At 38.1% G+C, this 20,820-nt stretch overlaps 1 protein-coding gene across 4 annotated transcripts in view; it reads right to left on the reverse strand.

Annotated features, from left to right (window-relative positions):
- The window catches only part of LRRC24 (leucine rich repeat containing 24), a 137,925-nt gene that overhangs the window by 54,150 nt on the left and 62,955 nt on the right, over positions 1-20,820 (reverse strand). Inside the window, exon 1 of one of the 4 annotated variants that reach the window (XM_077271479.1) lies at positions 1,000-1,594. The exons of 2 other annotated variants lie outside the window; for them this stretch is intronic. The gene's annotated coding sequence lies outside the window, so the exon portion shown is untranslated. Of the gene's footprint in view, positions 1-999; positions 1,595-20,820 lie in introns of those variants that run through there. One more of the 4 variants, XM_077271480.1, reaches the window with a different exon arrangement.

The following is a 20,820-nucleotide window of genomic DNA, read 5'->3' on the forward strand; positions in this document are numbered from 1 at the left end:
TCCTCCCCCCATCACCCATCCCCCCATAAGCTTCTAACACACAACAATAAGCGCGACGGAGTTATTAGAGCATGAAAAATATGGCAGAAAACTGACACAGATTCCGCCAGGACAGAAGAGTCCGCGCCAGACGCCTCCGACATCTACACTGCAACGTCCGAGGACACCACAGGGTCACTGGGAGCAAGGGTGGATGTGCGGAAGAGGGCGTGATGGAGAGAGGATAGATAGAGAGATAGATAGAGAGATAGATGGATGATAGATAGATAGATAGAGAGATAGATAGATAGATAGATAGATAGATAGAGAGATAGATAGATAGATAATAGATAGATAGATAGAGAGATAGATAGATAGATAGATAGATAGATAATAGATAGATAGATAGATAGATAGATAATAGATAGATAGATAGATATGGGATAGATAGATAGATAGATAGATAGATAGATAGATAATAGATAGATAATAGATAGATAGATAATAGATAGATGATAGATAGATGATAGATAGAGAGAGAGATAGATAATAGATAGATAATAGATAGATAGATGATAAATAATAGAAAGATAAATAATATAAAGATAATAGATAGATGATAGATAGAAGATAGATAGATAGATAGATAGATAGATGATAGATAGATAGATAATAGATAGATGATTGATAGATAGATTATAGATAGATGATAGATAGATAGATAGATAGATAGATAATAGATAGATAGATAGATATATAGATAGATAATAGATAGATAGATAGATAGATAGATAATAGATAGATAGATGATAAATAATAGAAAGATAAATAATATAAAGATAATAGATAGATGATAGATAGAAGATAGATAGATAGATAGATAGATGAGATAGATAGATAGATAGATAGATAGATAATACATAATAGATAGATGATAGATAATAAATAATCAGTCTCCAGTCCCGATAGTGAAGACATCAGACATCTTTCCCCCGATGTTCTGCAGCGTCTTTCTCTCACAGATAATTGATAGCTGTCTCATCCCTGTACTTGCTGTGTGGGGGAGGGGAGGTGACATCTCGATTCTCTGGGCTCAGACTGACGCGGCCATTTTACTAATGGACCATTATCCCGTCTGATTGATGCCGCTGTCGTGTCCGCCCATCACTCGCGCTCCTCTTCTCGCTGTTAGCCCGGCCTCAGCTGTGCGCTGACGGTAAGCCCAGGGTCAGGAGGCTGCAGCACAGCCACATCGTGTGTCCAGGACGGCGCAGCCATGCTCCCGCCACGGATCCACGAGCCCATCCGCCACGTCCGAGCTCATTTCCTTCCAATGTATAAAAGTCGTCACAGACGTGAGAGTGACGGGACTCCCAGAATCCACTCCACGCCCCGGAGGATCGGTCACTGGGGCACGGGCAAAGTCCAAATACAATCCAGGGAGGTAATGATGGATGTGATCGTCTGCAGCTCATCATGGACCCGATGAAATGTCCGCAGACCCCCGGAGCCAGGCACAGAGTATATCAGGAGCCATCTATGCCGGACTCCAGGGGCCCCATGTACAAGAAACAAGGAAAAGTGCTAACAGGCCTGTAACCTAGCAACTGCACCCGAATGATACATTGTATCAGAGCCTGGAAGGAGAGTTAACCCTCGGACTGCCAGAGCAGATGTAGAACAGGAAGACGTATGTAGGAAGCTCCCTCCTAACCGGCAGCGCGGCTTCTACAAGGCTCTGGAGGAATTTTGGCCACGGAATTGTTGTAATTCAGCCACATTGGAGGGTTCCGAGCATGAACCGCCTTTTTAAGGTCACACCACAGCTTTTTTGTTAGGGAGTTACAAGGGTTAAAAGTTGACCACCAATTTCTCATTTTTCCATAAAATTTACAAAACCATTTTTTAGGGACCATCTCACATTTAAAGTCACTTTGAGGGGTCTATATGATAGAGAATACCCAAAAGTGACACCATTCTAAAACCTGCACCCCACAAGGTGTGCAAAACCGCATTCAAGAAGATTATTAACCCTTCAGGCGCTTCACAAGAATTGAAGCAATGTGGAAAGAAAAAAAAATGAACATTTAACTTTTTTTCACAAAAAATTTTTACTTTAGACTCAAACTTTTTTTTTTTCACAAGGGTAACAAGAGAAAATGGACCCCAAAATTTGTTGTGCAATTTCCCTTGACTACGCCGATAAACGGTATGTGGGGGAAATCTACTGTTTGGGCGCATGGCAGGGCTCAGAATGGAAGGAGCGCCGTTTCACTTTTTGAATGTAAAATTGGCTGGAATAAACCATGTCACATTTGGAGAACCCCTGATGTGCCTAAACAGTGGAAACCCCCACAAGTGACACCATTTTGGAAATCACACCCCTCAAGGATTTTTTCAAAGGTATACTGAGCATTTTGAACTCACAGTTATGACATAGAATTTGATAATATTACGTTGTCATATTGAATATGTCGTCTTTAGTGTTGAGCGCACATTCTCACTACTCCAGTTTGCATCAGGTGCTCAGATATGCACCGAATATCGCGGGTTCTTGACTGACATGCTTGAGTCCCTGCCCGCATTTTGCGTGGCTGTTATACACCAAAAAAAAGCATGCGGGGATCAGCGATATTCTGTGCATACCCGAGCACCCAATGCAAACTCTACTAGAAAGCAGATGTGCTCAAAACTAATCATCATATTGTCATTATTTTTTTTACAATTGAAAAAACCCAGATCCTAACCCCAATCCTAACTCTAAATCCAACCCTAACTCTAACCCCAATCCTAACACAACCCCAACCCTAACACTAACCCCAACGCTAAACCCAATCCTATCTGTAACCCTAACCCCAACCTTAACCCCACTCCTAACCTTAACCCCAACTCTAACACTAACCCCAATCCTAACACAACCCTAACACTAACCCCAACGCTAAACCCAATCCTATCCGTAACCCTAACCCCAACCTTAACCCCACTCCTAACCTTAACCCCAACTCTAACACTAACCCCAACCCTAACACAATCCTAACCCCAATAACAACCGTAACCACAACCCTAACACAACCCCAAACCTAACACCAACCTTAACTCTAAATTTCCCATTGTTGATGGGTACCGATCAGCAGAACTCGTCTGACGCACTGCGCATGCGCCCGCCAAGATGACACGGAGGGCTGGAGGACCAATCAGTAGGGCCAGAGTTGGCGAAGGTATCAGGGGGTCTTGGAGGGCATCATTTCTCTCTCCTTAGACATGCATATCATGTCAGAAGACAGAGAAAAGATTTGAACAGCTGGCACACTTTTTTGTGATCACGGATAAGAAAATCTGGCCCTGATCATGCTCTCTAGGATGTCAGCTACCCCGGTAGCTGAAATCCCACAAGTTTTCCAACTTTGGGTGGCGCTACAGCCTTATTCCCGATTGCGTTTTAAAATGGCAAAGAGGGAATAAGGCCCCTTAACGGCCACTGTTTTAATGCATATCGGAAGCTGTTAAGGGACTAAGGTCAGAGTATTGACTAGGACATTCCAAAATACTAATTTTGCTTTCCTTCACCATTCAGAGGTGAACTTGCTGGTGTGTTTTGGATCATTGTCCTGCTGCATATCCCAAGTGCGCTTAAGCTTGAGGTCACCAACAGATGACGGACATTCTCCTTCAGGATTTACTGGTAGACAGCAGAATTCATGGTTCTATTCACCACAGTAAGTCTTCAAGGCCCTGAAGCAACACAACAGACCATCACACTATCACCACCATATTTTACTGTTGGTATGATGTTCCTTTTCTGAAATGCTGTTTCTTCTACACCAGATGTAATGGGGCATACATCTTATAAAAAGATCAACTTTTGTCTCATCAGTCCACAGAGTATTCTCCCAAAAGTCTTAGGGATCATCAAAATGTTTCCTGGCAAAAATGAGACGAGCCTTTATGTTCTTATCGCTCCGCAGTGGTTTTCGTGTGGCCATTTGTGCCCAATCTCTTTCTTATGATGGAGTCATGAACAAGTGAGGCCTGCAGTTCTTTGGATGTTGTTGGGGGGTCTTTTGTGACCTCTTGAATGAGTCGGCGCCATGCTCTTGGGGTACTTTTTGTCAGCCTACCACTCCTGGAAAGGTTCAACACTGTTCCATGTTTTTGCCATTTGAGGATAATGGCTCTCGCTGTGTTTCACTTGAGTCCCAACGATATAGAAATGGCTTTATAGCATTTTCCAGACAGATAGAACTTAATTACTTTGTTTTTCATGTGTTCCAGATTTTCTTTGGATCATGGCATGATGTCTAGCTTTTGAGGATTTTTTGGGCTACTTGTACTTTGTCAGGCAGGTTCTATTCAAGTGATTTCTTGATTAAGAAAACGTGTGGCAGTAATCAGGCCTGGGTGTGGGTGGGAATGTGACCTTACCTTCCAGAGATGTGATAAACCTCAGTTAATTTATGTTTTAAGAGGGGAGAGGGGCAATCACTTTTTAACACAGAGCCCTGTAGGTTTGGATTTCTTTTTATTAATAAAGACCTTCATTTATATTGTGTTTTGTGATCATTTGTGTTATGTTTGTCTAATAATTACATTTGTTTGGTGATTGGAAACATTTAAGTGTAACAAACATGCAAAAGAATAGGTCAGTAAAGGGGGCAAAAACTTATTTGCATAATGTTAACTACAATAATACTGCCCCTATATACAAGAATATAACTACTATAATACTGCCCCTATATACAAGAATATAACTACTATAATACTGCCCCTATATACAAGAATATAACTACTATAATACTGCCCCTATGTACAAGAATATAACTACTATAATACTGCCCCTATGTACAAGAATATAACTACTATAATACTGCTCCTATGTACCAGAATATAACTACTATAATACTGCCCCTATGTACAAGAATATATCTACTATAATACTGCCCCTATGTACAGAATATAACTACTATAATACTGCTCCTATGTACAAGAATATAACTACTATAATACTGCCCCTATGTACAAGAATATAACTACTATAATACTGCTCCTATGTACAAGAATATATCTACTATAATACTGCCCCTATGTACAGAATATAACTACTATAATACTGCCCCCTATGTACAAGAATATAACTACTATAATACTGCTCCTATGTATAGGAATATAACTACCATAATACTGCTCCTATGTACAAGAATATAACTACTGTAATACTGCCCTCTATGTACAAGAATATAACTACTATAATACTGCTCCTATGTACAAGAATATAACTACTATAATACTGCCCCTATATACAAGAATATAACTACTATAATACTGCTCCTATGTACAAGAATATAACTACTATAATACTGCTCCTATGTACAAGAATATAACTACTATAATACTGCTCTTATGTACAAGAATATATCTACTTTAATACTGACCCCTATGTACAAGAATATAACTACTATAATGCTGCTCCTATGTACTAGAATATAACTACTATAATACTGCACCTATGTACAAGAATATAACTACTATAATACTGCTCCTATGTACAAGAATATAACTACTATAATACTGCTCCTATGTACAAGAATGTAACTACTGTAATACTGCTCCTATGTACAAGAATATAACTACTATAATACTGCCCCTATGTACAAGAATATAACTACTATAATACTGCCCCTATGTACAGGAATATAACTACTATAATACTGCTACTATGTACAAGAATATAACTACTATAATACTGCCCCTATGTACAAGAATATAACTACTATAATACTGCTCCTATGTACAAGAATATAACTACTATAATACTGCCCCTATGTACAAGAATATAACTACTATAATACTGCCCCTATGTACAAGAATATAACTACTATAATACTGGCCCCTATGTACAAGAATATAACTACTATAATACTGCCCCTATGTACAAGAATATAACTACTATAATACTGGCCCCTATGTACAAGAATATAACTACTATAATACTGCCCCTATGTACAAGAATATAACTACTATAATACTGCCCCTATGTACAAGAATATAACTACTATAATACTGGCCCTATGTACAAGAATATAACTACTATAATACTGCTCCTATGTACAAGAATATAACTACTATAATACTGCTCCTATGTACAAGAATATAACTACTATAATACTGCCACTATGTACAAGAATATAACTACTATAATACTGCCCCTATGTACAAGAATATAACTACTATAATACTGCCCCTATGTACAAGAATATAACTACTATAATACTGCTCCTATGTACAAGAATATAACTACTATAATACTGCTCGTATGTACAAGAATATAACTACTATGATACTGCTCCTATGTACAAGAATATAACTACTATAATACTGCTCCTATGTACAAGAATATAACTACTATAATACTGCCCCTATGTACAAGAATATAACTACTATAATACTGCCCCTATGTACAAGAATATATCTACTATAATACTGCCCCTATGTACAGAATATAACTACTATAATACTGCTCCTATGTACCAGAATATAACTACTATAATACTGCCCCTATGTACAAGAATATATCTACTATAATACTGCCCCTATGTACAGAACATAACTACTATAATACTGCCCCTATGTACAAGAATATAACTACTATAATACTGCCCCTATGTACAAGAATATAACTACTATAATACTGCCCCTATGTACAGGAATATAACTACTATAATTCTGCTCCTATGTACAAGAATATAACTACTATAATACTGCCCCTATGTACAAGAATATAACTACTATAATACTGCCCCTATGTACAAGAATATAACTACTATAATACTGCTCCTATGTACAAGAATATAACTACTATAATACTCCTCCTATATTCAAGAATATAACTACTATAATACTGCCCCTATGTACAAGAATATAACTACTATAATACTGCCCCTATGTACAAGAATATAACTACTATAATACTGCTCCTATGTACAAGAATATAACTACTATAATTCTGCTCCTATGTACAAGAATATAACTACTATAATACTGCCCCTATGTACAAGAATATAACTACTATAATACTGCCCCTATGTACAAGAATATAACTACTATAATACTGGCCCCTATGTACAAGAATATAACTACTATAATACTGCCCCTATGTACAAGAATATAACTACTATAATACTGGCCCCTATGTACAAGAATATAACTACTATAATACTGCCCCTATGTACAAGAATATAACTACTATAATACTGCCCCTATGTACAAGAATATAACTACTATAATACTGGCCCTATGTACAAGAATATAACTACTATAATACTGCTCCTATGTACAAGAATATAACTACTATAATACTGCTCCTATGTACAAGAATATAACTACTATAATACTGCCACTATGTACAAGAATATAACTACTATAATACTGCCCCTATGTACAAGAATATAACTACTATAATACTGCCCCTATGTACAAGAATATAACTACTATAATACTGCTCCTATGTACAAGAATATAACTACTATAATACTGCTCGTATGTACAAGAATATAACTACTATGATACTGCTCCTATGTACAAGAATATAACTACTATAATACTGCTCCTATGTACAAGAATATAACTACTATAATACTGCCCCTATGTACAAGAATATAACTACTATAATACTGCCCCTATGTACAAGAATATAACTACTATAATACTGCTCCTATGTACAAGAATATAACTACTATAATACTGCTCGTATGTACAAGAATATAACTACTATGATACTGCTCCTATGTACAAGAATATAACTACTATAATACTGCTCCTATGTACAAGAATATAACTACTATAATACTGCCCCTATGTACAAGAATATAACTACTATAATACTGCCCCTATGTACAAGAATATATCTACTATAATACTGCCCCTATGTACAGAATATAACTACTATAATACTGCTCCTATGTACCAGAATATAACTACTATAATACTGCCCCTATGTACAAGAATATAACTACTATAATACTGGCCCTATGTACAAGAATATAACTACTATAATACTGCTCCTATGTACAAGAATATAACTACTATAATACTGCTCCTATGTACAAGAATATAACTACTATAATACTGCCACTATGTACAAGAATATAACTACTATAATACTGCCCCTATGTACAAGAATATAACTACTATAATACTGCCCCTATGTACAAGAATATAACTACTATAATACTGCTCCTATGTACAAGAATATAACTACTATAATACTGCTCGTATGTACAAGAATATAACTACTATGATACTGCTCCTATGTACAAGAATATAACTACTATAATACTGCTCCTATGTACAAGAATATAACTACTATAATACTGCCCCTATGTACAAGAATATAACTACTATAATACTGCCCCTATGTACAAGAATATAACTACTATAATACTGCCACTATGTACAAGAATATAACTACTATAATACTGCCCCTATGTACAAGAATATAACTACTATAATACTGCCCCTATGTACAAGAATATAACTACTATAATACTGCTCCTATGTACAAGAATATAACTACTATAATACTGCTCGTATGTACAAGAATATAACTACTATGATACTGCTCCTATGTACAAGAATATAACTACTATAATACTGCTCCTATGTACAAGAATATAACTACTATAATACTGCCCCTATGTACAAGAATATAACTACTATAATACTGCCCCTATGTACAAGAATATATCTACTATAATACTGCCCCTATGTACAGAATATAACTACTATAATACTGCTCCTATGTACCAGAATATAACTACTATAATACTGCCCCTATGTACAAGAATATATCTACTATAATACTGCCCCTATGTACAGAATATAACTACTATAATACTGCCCCTATGTACAAGAATATAACTACTATAATACTGCCCCTATGTACAAGAATATAACTACTATAATACTGCCCCTATGTACAGGAATATAACTACTATAATTCTGCTCCTATGTACAAGAATATAACTACTATAATACTGCCCCTATGTACAAGAATATAACTACTATAATACTGCCCCTATGTACAAGAATATAACTACTATAATACTGCTCCTATGTACAAGAATATAACTACTATAATACTCCTCCTATATTCAAGAATATAACTACTATAATACTGCCCCTATGTACAAGAATATAACTACTATAATACTGCCCCTATGTACAAGAATATAACTACTATAATACTGCTCCTATGTACAAGAATATAACTACTATAATACTGCTCCTATGTACAAGAATATAACTACTATAATACTGCCCCCTATGTACAAGAATATAACTACTATAATACTGCCCCTATGTACAAGAATATAACTACTATAATACTGCTCCTATGTACAAGAATATAACTACTATAATACTCCTCCTATATTCAAGAATATAACTACTATAATACTGCTCCTATGTACAAGAATATAACTACTATAATACTGCTCCTATGTACAAGAATATAACTACTATAATACTGCCCCCTATGTACAAGAATATAACTACTATAATACTGCCCCTATGTACAAGAATATAACTACTATAATACTGCTCCTATGTACAAGAATATAACTACTATAATACTCCTCCTATATTCAAGAATATAACTACTATAATACTGCCCCTATGTACAAGAATATAACTACTATAATACTGCCCCTATGTACAAGAATATAACTACTATAATACTCCTCCTATATTCAAGAATATAACTACTATAATACTGCCCCTATGTACAAGAATATAACTACTATAATACTGCTCCTATGTACAAGAATATAACTACTATAATACTCCTCCTATATTCAAGAATATAACTACTATAATACTGCTCCTATGTACAAGAATATAACTACTATAATACTGCTCCCTATGTACAAGAATATAACTACTATAATACCGCTCCTATGTACAAGAATATAACTACTATAATACTGCTCCTATGTACAAGAATATAACTACTATAATACTGCTCCTATGTACAAGAATATAACTACTATAATACTGCTCCTATGTACAAGAATATAACCACTATAATACTGCTCCTATGTACAAGAATATAACTACTATAATACTGCCCCCTATGTACAAGAATATAACTACTATAATACTGCCCCTATGTACAAGAATATAACTACTATAATACTGCTCCTATGTACAAGAATATAACTACTATAATACTCCTCCTATATTCAAGAATATAACTACTATAATACTGCTCCTATGTACAAGAATATAACTACTATAATACTGCTCCTATGTACAAGAATATAACTACTATAATACTGCCCCCTATGTACAAGAATATAACTACTATAATACTGCCCCTATGTACAAGAATATAACTACTATAATACTGCTCCTATGTACAAGAATATAACTACTATAATACTCCTCCTATATTCAAGAATATAACTACTATAATACTGCCCCTATGTACAAGAATATAACTACTATAATACTGCCCCTATGTACAAGAATATAACTACTATAATACTCCTCCTATATTCAAGAATATAACTACTATAATACTGCCCCTATGTACAAGAATATAACTACTATAATACTGCTCCTATGTACAAGAATATAACTACTATAATACTCCTCCTATATTCAAGAATATAACTACTATAATACTGCTCCTATGTACAAGAATATAACTACTATAATACTGCTCCCTATGTACAAGAATATAACTACTATAATACCGCTCCTATGTACAAGAATATAACTACTATAATACAGCTCCTATGTACAAGAATATAACTACTATAATACTGCTCCTATGTACAAGAATATAACTACTATAATACTGTCCCCTATGTACAAGAATATAACTACTATAATACTGCTCCTATGTACAAGAATATAACTACTATAATACTGCTCCCTATGTACAAGAATATAACTACTATAATACCGCTCCTATGTACAAGAATATAACTACTATAATACAGCTCCTATGTACAAGAATATAACTACTATAATACTGCTCCTATGTACAAGAATATAACTACTATAATACTGTCCCCTATGTACAAGAATATAACTACTATAATACTGCCCCTATGTACAAGAATATAACTACTATAATACTGCTCCTATGTACAAGAATATAACTACTATAATACTGTCCCCTATGTACAAGAATATAACTACTATAATACTGCTCCTATGTACAAGAATATAACTACTATAATACTGCTCCCTATGTACAAGAATATAACTACTATAATACTGTCCCCTATGTACAAGAATATAACTACTATAATACTGCCCCTATGTACAAGAATATAACTACTATAATACTGGCCCCTATGTACAAGAATATAACTACTATAATACTGCTCCTATGTACAAGAATATAACTACTATAATACTGCTCCTATGTACAAGAATATAACTACTATAATACTGCCACTATGTACAAGAATATAACTACTATAATACTGCCCCTATGTACAAGAATATAACTACTATAATACTGCCCCTATGTACAAGAATATAACTACTATAATACTGCTCCTATGTACAAGAATATAACTACTATAATACTGCTCGTATGTACAAGAATATAACTACTATGATACTGCTCCTATGTACAAGAATATAACTACTATAATACTGCTCCTATGTACAAGAATATAACTACTATAATACTGCCCCTATGTACAAGAATATAACTACTATAATACTGCCCCTATGTACAAGAATATATCTACTATAATACTGCCCCTATGTACAGAATATAACTACTATAATACTGCTCCTATGTACCAGAATATAACTACTATAATACTGCCCCTATGTACAAGAATATATCTACTATAATACTGCCCCTATGTACAGAATATAACTACTATAATACTGCTCCTATGTACCAGAATATAACTACTATAATACTGCCCCTATGTACAGAATATAACTACTATAATACTGCCCCTATGTACAAGAATATAACTACTATAATACTGCCCCTATGTACAAGAATATAACTACTATAATACTGCCCCTATGTACAGGAATATAACTACTATAATTCTGCTCCTATGTACAAGAATATAACTACTATAATACTGCCCCTATGTACAAGAATATAACTACTATAATACTGCCCCTATGTACAAGAATATAACTACTATAATACTGCTCCTATGTACAAGAATATAACTACTATAATACTCCTCCTATATTCAAGAATATAACTACTATAATACTGCCCCTATGTACAAGAATATAACTACTATAATACTGCCCCTATGTACAAGAATATAACTACTATAATACTGCTCCTATGTACAAGAATATAACTACTATAATACTGCTCCTATGTACAAGAATATAACTACTATAATACTGCCCCCTATGTACAAGAATATAACTACTATAATACTGCCCCTATGTACAAGAATATAACTACTATAATACTGCTCCTATGTACAAGAATATAACTACTATAATACTCCTCCTATATTCAAGAATATAACTACTATAATACTGCTCCTATGTACAAGAATATAACTACTATAATACTGCTCCTATGTACAAGAATATAACTACTATAATACTGCCCCCTATGTACAAGAATATAACTACTATAATACTGCCCCTATGTACAAGAATATAACTACTATAATACTGCTCCTATGTACAAGAATATAACTACTATAATACTCCTCCTATATTCAAGAATATAACTACTATAATACTGCCCCTATGTACAAGAATATAACTACTATAATACTGCCCCTATGTACAAGAATATAACTACTATAATACTCCTCCTATATTCAAGAATATAACTACTATAATACTGCCCCTATGTACAAGAATATAACTACTATAATACTGCTCCTATGTACAAGAATATAACTACTATAATACTCCTCCTATATTCAAGAATATAACTACTATAATACTGCTCCTATGTACAAGAATATAACTACTATAATACTGCTCCTATATACAAGAATATAACTACTATAATACTGCTCCTATGTACAAGAATATAACTACTATAATACTGCTCCTATGTACAAGAATATAACTACTATAATACTGCTCCTATGTACAAGAATATAACTACTATAATACTGCTCCTATGTACAAGAATATAACTACTATAATACTGCCCCCTATGTACAAGAATATAACTACTATAATACTGCCCCTATGTACAAGAATATAACTACTATAATACTGCTCCTATGTACAAGAATATAACTACTATAATACTCCTCCTATATTCAAGAATATAACTACTATAATACTGCTCCTATGTACAAGAATATAACTACTATAATACTGCTCCTATGTACAAGAATATAACTACTATAATACTGCCCCCTATGTACAAGAATATAACTACTATAATACTGCCCCTATGTACAAGAATATAACTACTATAATACTCCTCCTATATTCAAGAATATAACTACTATAATACTGCCCCTATGTACAAGAATATAACTACTATAATACTGCTCCTATGTACAAGAATATAACTACTATAATACTCCTCCTATATTCAAGAATATAACTACTATAATACTGCTCCTATGTACAAGAATATAACTACTATAATACTGCCCCTATGTACAAGAATATAACTACTATAATACCGCTCCTATGTACAAGAATATAACTACTATAATACAGCTCCTATGTACAAGAATATAACTACTATAATACTGCTCCTATGTACAAGAATATAACTACTATAATACTGTCCCCTATGTACAAGAATATAACTACTATAATACTGCTCCTATGTACAAGAATATAACTACTATAATACTGCTCCCTATGTACAAGAATATAACTACTATAATACCGCTCCTATGTACAAGAATATAACTACTATAATACAGCTCCTATGTACAAGAATATAACTACTATAATACTGCTCCTATGTACAAGAATATAACTACTATAATACTGTCCCCTATGTACAGGAATATAACTACTATAATACTGCTCCTATGTACAAGAATATAACTACTATAATACTCCTCCTATATTCAAGAATATAACTACTATAATACTGCTCCTATGTACAAGAATATAACTACTATAATACTGCCCCTATGTACAAGAATATAACTACTATAATACCGCTCCTATGTACAAGAATATAACTACTATAATACAGCTCCTATGTACAAGAATATAACTACTATAATACTGCTCCTATGTACAAGAATATAACTACTATAATACTGTCCCCTATGTACAAGAATATAACTACTATAATACTGCTCCTATGTACAAGAATATAACTACTATAATACTGCTCCCTATGTACAAGAATATAACTACTATAATACCGCTCCTATGTACAAGAATATAACTACTATAATACAGCTCCTATGTACAAGAATATAACTACTATAATACTGCTCCTATGTACAAGAATATAACTACTATAATACTGTCCCCTATGTACAGGAATATAACTACTATAATACTGCTCCTATGTACAAGAATATAACTACTATAATACTCCTCCTATATTCAAGAATATAACTACTATAATACTGCTCCTATGTACAAGAATATAACTACTATAATACTGCTCCCTATGTACAAGAATATAACTACTATAATACCGCTCCTATGTACAAGAATATAACTACTATAATACTGCTCCCTATGTACAAGAATATAACTACTATAATACCGCTCCTATGTACAAGAATATAACTACTATAATACCGCTCCTATGTACAGGAATATAACTACTATAATACTGCTCCTATGTACAAGAATATAACTACTATAATACCGCTCCTATGTACAAGAATATAACTACTATAATACCGCTCCTATGTACAAGAATATAACTACTATAATACTGCCCCTATGTACAAGAATATAACTACTATAATACTGCTCCTCCATACATATAGGTGTAACTTTCTTACGATGCATGTAGCTGTACCGGTAATTTGCGCGGTATGAGGGGTGCAGGATTCTGTGCTGCGGTCAGCGCTGACCGTTGTCTGGATGTGAAATCTCCTTTTGCTCACCTGCATTTGTCTGGAAGCCTGGAGTGGTCGCTGGTTGGTGACTCTGGTGTATTAGATGCGCTGTGTAATGATATATCCTGTGATGAGTGAGAGAGGATCCGCACAGCTTGATAGAGAAGATATACAGGGCTATAAATATGGGGATCTGTGGATGTCACTGTTTTGGGGGATCAGTGGGTGATGTGTTGTTATTGGGGATCTGTGGACGATGCACTGTTATGGGGGATCTGTGGGTGACCCACTGTTATGGGGATCTGTGGATGATGCACTGTTATGGGGGATCTGTGGATGTCACTGTTATGGGGGATCCATGGATGTCACTGTTATGGGGGATCCGTGGATGTCACTGTTATGGGGGATCTGTGGATGTCACTGTTATGGGGGATCCGTGGATGTCACTGTTATGGGGGATCCGTGGATGTCACTGTTATGGGGGATCCGTGGATGTCACTGTTCTGGGGGATCCGTGGATGTCACTGCTATGGGGGATCTGTGGATGTCACTGTTATGGGGGATCTGTGGATGTCACTGTTCTGGGGGATCTGTGGATGTCACTGTTATGGGGGATCTGTGGATGTCACTGTTCTGGGGGATCTGTGGATGTCACTGTTATGGGGGATCTGTGGATGTCACTGCTATGGGGGATCCGTGGATGTCACTGTTATGGGGGATCTGTGGATGTCACGGTTATGGTTGCTCTGTGCAGCTTACAGTCCTCAGGACATACGGTCTGTGTTCAGTCTTACTTCTCAGCAGTTGCCTCTCAGGCTCTTCACTTGGTATTCCGTGTGCTCCTGCGGACGCTGTGAACCCTCCCGATACGGCAGCACATGTCGATGCACATTCTGTCTTTCTAGTAATTTATCGGAGCAGATTTATGGCCGGCCGCCTCCTCGCGGCTGCAACACTAATGAAATGCCTTGTGACAGCGTGGATGGCGGCGTGTAAATAAAGACAAACAAGTCGTATGTATGTTACAATCCCTTCTTCTGCCACACGTCCACAATCACAGCCAAGGCTTCCTTCACACGTCCATGTTTTGTGTCCGTATGTGGACTGTTTTTTAAGGACCACAAATACGGACACACGCACACCCATTTTATTCGCGCACGTCAGGACTGTGTGTCCTTGTGAAACACATGCGCACACGTGCACATAGATGACACACTAAGGCATCCGCCGGCGCCCGGTAAAATGCTGCTCAGTTCGCGCTGTTCTCAGTCGCCTGCGGCTAAAGACCACTCTCATTATTGTCACCTGGTCTCCCCGAGATCAGCGTGACCAGACGACAACGATGGGAGTTCTATTCAGCAGCACCTGTGTCCCTACTGTGTAAAATAAAGAATTAAATAAAAAAAATTGGAATGGGCTTCCGTGTAATTTTGATAACCAGCAGTGGGAAAGCCAGCAGCTGGTGACTGATGTTACTAATCAGGAAAAGCGGACAATATCCCAAAAGGTTCCCAGGCTATTAATATCAGCTCACAGCTGTTTGCTTAGCCTTTACTGGTTAGTTTATTGGGGACCCCTGAAAAAAAATGACGTAGGTTCGCCATAAATTCTAACCAGCAAAGGCTAAACAGACAGCTGTGAGCTGATATTAATAACCTAGGAAGGGGTCAGAGATGTTGCCCCACCTCCCAGGCTGCCACCATCAGCCCTCAGCCACCCCAGAAATGGAGCATTCATAAAATGCACCAAATGTGTCTCTTAGCCTTGCTCTTCTCACTTGCCCTGGTGCGGTGGCAAATGGGGTAATAGGGTTGGGATTGATGTCAGCTTTGTAATGTCAGCTGACATCAAGCCCACATGTTAGTAATGGAAAGATGTCTATTAGACACCCCCATTACCAACCCTATAGTTACATTGTAAAGACACAGCCAGAAAAAAGTCCTTTAATTTAAATATACACTCCCCGCCCTCATTTTCCTATTTATTACAGTAAAAATTAAAATAATAAAAAAAAACATATTCCTCACCTGTCTGACGACAATCCATTTGTCCCCTGGAGAGCCCAACTCTGCTACATCTAGATTTCATTGCTGGACAGTGGCATGATGCGAATGGTCACCCGGACATCCAGGAGACACTGAGCTGAAGATCAGTGCGCAGCTTCAGTGATAGGCAGTGATGTCATAGAGGTTACCGCCGGTCACTGCAAGCAGTTCCCCAGCTCAGTTCAGTATGTGCAGGCCAATGAAACTGCGGTAATCTTTATGTCGTCACCGGCTAGCACCATGAGAAAATGCTCACAGTGCTAGCGGTGATCTCATTGAGGTCACCACAGTTCATTGGGCAGCTCAGAATGAGCTGCCTGTGGGAACCGCAGCTTCAGTGATCGGCGGTAACTAGTGATGAGCGAGTGTACTCATTGCTCGGATTTTTCCGAGCAAGCTCCGGTGGTCTCCGAGTATTTGTAACTGCTCGGAGATTTAGTTTTCGTTGCCTCAGCTGCATGATTTACGGCTGCTAGACAGCTTGAACACATGTGGGGATTCCCTAGCAACCAGGCAACTCCCACATGTACTCAGGCTGGCTAGCAGCTGTAAATCATGCAGCTGTGTCAACAAAAACTAAATCTCCGAGCAGTCACAAATACTCGCAGACCACTGGAGCAACGAGTACACTCGCTCATCACTAGCGGTGACCTCAATGACCTCACTGCTCATCACTGAAGCTGCGCTCTGATGCTCAGCGTCTCCTGGATGTCAGGGTGATCAGTCCCATCATGTTACCATTCAGCAAGGCATCCAGATGGATTACGGCGTGGGACAAATGGATTATCATCGGACAGGTGAGGAATATGGTGTATTTCATTTTTCATTTATACTGTAATAAATGGGACAAAAAGGGTCAGCGAAAATAAAGTATTTTATTCCAACTGTGTTTATTTTATAAAAGTTATTATGGGATTAGCAATGGGGGCATCTTATAGAGGTCTCTCCAATACTAACCTCTGGCCACCAGCCCCAACCCTATTACCCCACTTGCCACCGCCACAGGGCAAGTGGGAAGAGCAAGGCTAAGTGCCAGAACTGGATGCTCCATTTCTACGGCGGTTGAGAGATTATTTTTTTTAATTTGGGAGGGGACCAATATCCATGACCCCTTTCCAGGCTATTACTATCAGCTCACAGCTGTCTGTTTAGCCTTTCCTGGTTTTTGATGATGGGGGTCTCCCCCATAATAATCAGTAATGGATAAACACACAGCTGTGAGCTGATATTAATAGCCTGGGAACATTTATGGCTATTGGCCCTTTTCCCAGAATATTCACATCAGCCCCCAGCTGTCTGCTTTCCCTCTGCTGGTTCAAAAACACAGGAGGGGGTGTAATCACCAACATGTTAGTCCAGGCAGGGACCTTCGACATCCTTCATCACTGCTGACAACCAGTCTGCATATACTAGGGTGTCACAGACCAGTTCAATTTCCCTGCAGCACCTCCAGAGGAGAAATGAAGAACTACACAGTGTCCAGCCATGCTGAGTCCTCCGACTCACACATATGGTCACTCATACGGGGACTCCCCTAAACTTTCACAAGTTCCTCAAAGTGGACGCCGAGACCAGAGTATTCCCACCGCAGTCCTGTTACTTATGTTTGTAAGACATCAACACCAAGTGGTGACAAAATGCCGAGTCTCGGACGTCGTCCCTCCGATGACCACGTCACCACCATCTGCCACCTAGAGACCATTGCCATGTCTTCACTGCAGTCAACTGACCCAAGAACATGACGGACCACAAATCCCAGCAGTAGCTGCAGCAGTGAAGGGTTAATGGGGTCATCAGGGGTGAGGCTGCACCCCGAATTATCTTATTTCACTCGTCTCTGCGGCTTTAATAACAGAAGGAATCACTGAAAGGAGAATTCAGCGCATGAAACATTCATCAAACGTCTCCGAGGCGCGAGGTCCGGACCCTCATTAGTGAAGAGCAGCATTCACAGCCCGTCCTGACCAGGCGAGTCCCCACAAAAAGAGGCAAAGCCACCAATGCCAGTCAGGGACCACGCAAAAAACCATAATAAGGGCGGAGGGCAGAGACACATCATATGTGACCGACATAACACTACCAGGGCAGACAGCAGAACAGTGAGCACAGCTCTGGAGGATAAGACCTGATGTAAGAGCAGAACAGTGAGCACAGCTCTGGAGGATAACACCTGATGTAACAGCAGAACAGTGAGCCCAGCTCTGGAGGATAAGACCTGATGTAAGAGCAGAACAGTGAGCACAGCTCTGGAGGTGACTGGAGGATAAGACCTGATGTAAGAGCAGAACAGTGAGCACAGCTCTGGAGGATAAGACCTGATGTAAGAGCAGAACAGTGATCACAGCTCTGGAGGATAACACCTGATGTAACAGCAGAACAGTGAGCCCAGCTCTGGAGGATAAGACCTGATGTAACAGCAGAACAGTGAGCACAGCTCTGGAGGATAAGACCTGATGTAAGAGCAGAACAGTGAGCACAGCTCTGGAGGATAAGACCTGATGTAAGAGCAGAACAGTGAGCACAGCTCTGGAGGATAACACCTGATGTAACAGCAGAACAGTGAGCCCAGCTCTGGAGGATAAGACCTGATGTAACAGCAGAACAGTGAGCACAGCTCTGGAGGATAAGACCTGATGTAAGAGCAGAACAGTGAGCACAGCTCTGGAGGATAACACCTGATGTAACAGCAGAACAGTGAGCCCAGCTCTGGAGGATAAGACCTGATGTAACAGCAGAACAGTGAGCACAGCTCTGGAGGATAAGACCTGATGTAAGAGCAGAACAGTGAGCACAGCTCTGGAGGTGACTGGAGGATAAGACCTGATGTAAGAGCAGAACAGTGAGCACAGCTCTGGAGGATAAGACCTGATGTAAGAGCAGAACAGTGAGCACAGCTCTGGAGGATAACACCTGATGTAACAGCAGAACAGTGAGCCCAGCTCTGGAGGATAAGACCTGATGTAACAGCAGAACAGTGAGCACAGCTCTGGAGGAAAAGACCTGATGTAACAGCAGAACGGTGAGCACAGCTCTGGATGATAAGACCTGATGTAACAGCAGAACAGTGAGCACAGCTCTGGAGGATAAGACCTGATGTAAGAGCAGAACAGTGAGCACAGCTCTGGAGGATAAGACCTGATGTAACAGCAGAACAGTGAGCACAGCTCTGGAGGATAAGACCTGATGTAAGAGCAGAACAGTGAGCACAGCTCTGGAGGTGACTGGAGGATAAGACCTGAGGTAAGAGCAGAACAGTGAGCACAGCTCTGGAGGATAAGACCTGATGTAAGAGCAGAACAGTGAGCACAGCTCTGGAGGATAACACCTGATGTAACAGCAGAACAGTGAGCCCAGCTCTGGAGGATAAGACCTGATGTAACAGCAGAACAGTGAGCACAGCTCTGGAGGAAAATACCTGATGTAACAGCAGAACGGTGAGCATAGCTCTGGATGATAAGACCTGATGTAACAGCAGAACAGTGAGCACAGCTCTGGAGGATAAGACCTGATGTAAGAGCAGAACAGTGAGCACAGCTCTGGAGGATAAGACCTGATGTAAGAGCAGAACAGTGAGCACAGCTCTGGAGGATAAGACCTGATGTAACAGCAGAACAGTGAGCACAGCTCTGGAGGATAAGACCTGATGTAAGAGCAGAACAGTGAGCACAGCTCTGGATGTGACTGGAGGATAAGATATGATATAACAGCAGAATAGTGACAGCAGCTCTGGAGGTGACTGGAGGATAAGACACGATGTAACAGCAGAACAGTGA

The sequence above is a fragment of the Ranitomeya variabilis genome, chromosome 6 (genome assembly GCF_051348905.1).
Source record: "Ranitomeya variabilis isolate aRanVar5 chromosome 6, aRanVar5.hap1, whole genome shotgun sequence".
In the NCBI taxonomy this organism is placed as follows: Eukaryota; Metazoa; Chordata; class Amphibia; order Anura; family Dendrobatidae; genus Ranitomeya; species Ranitomeya variabilis.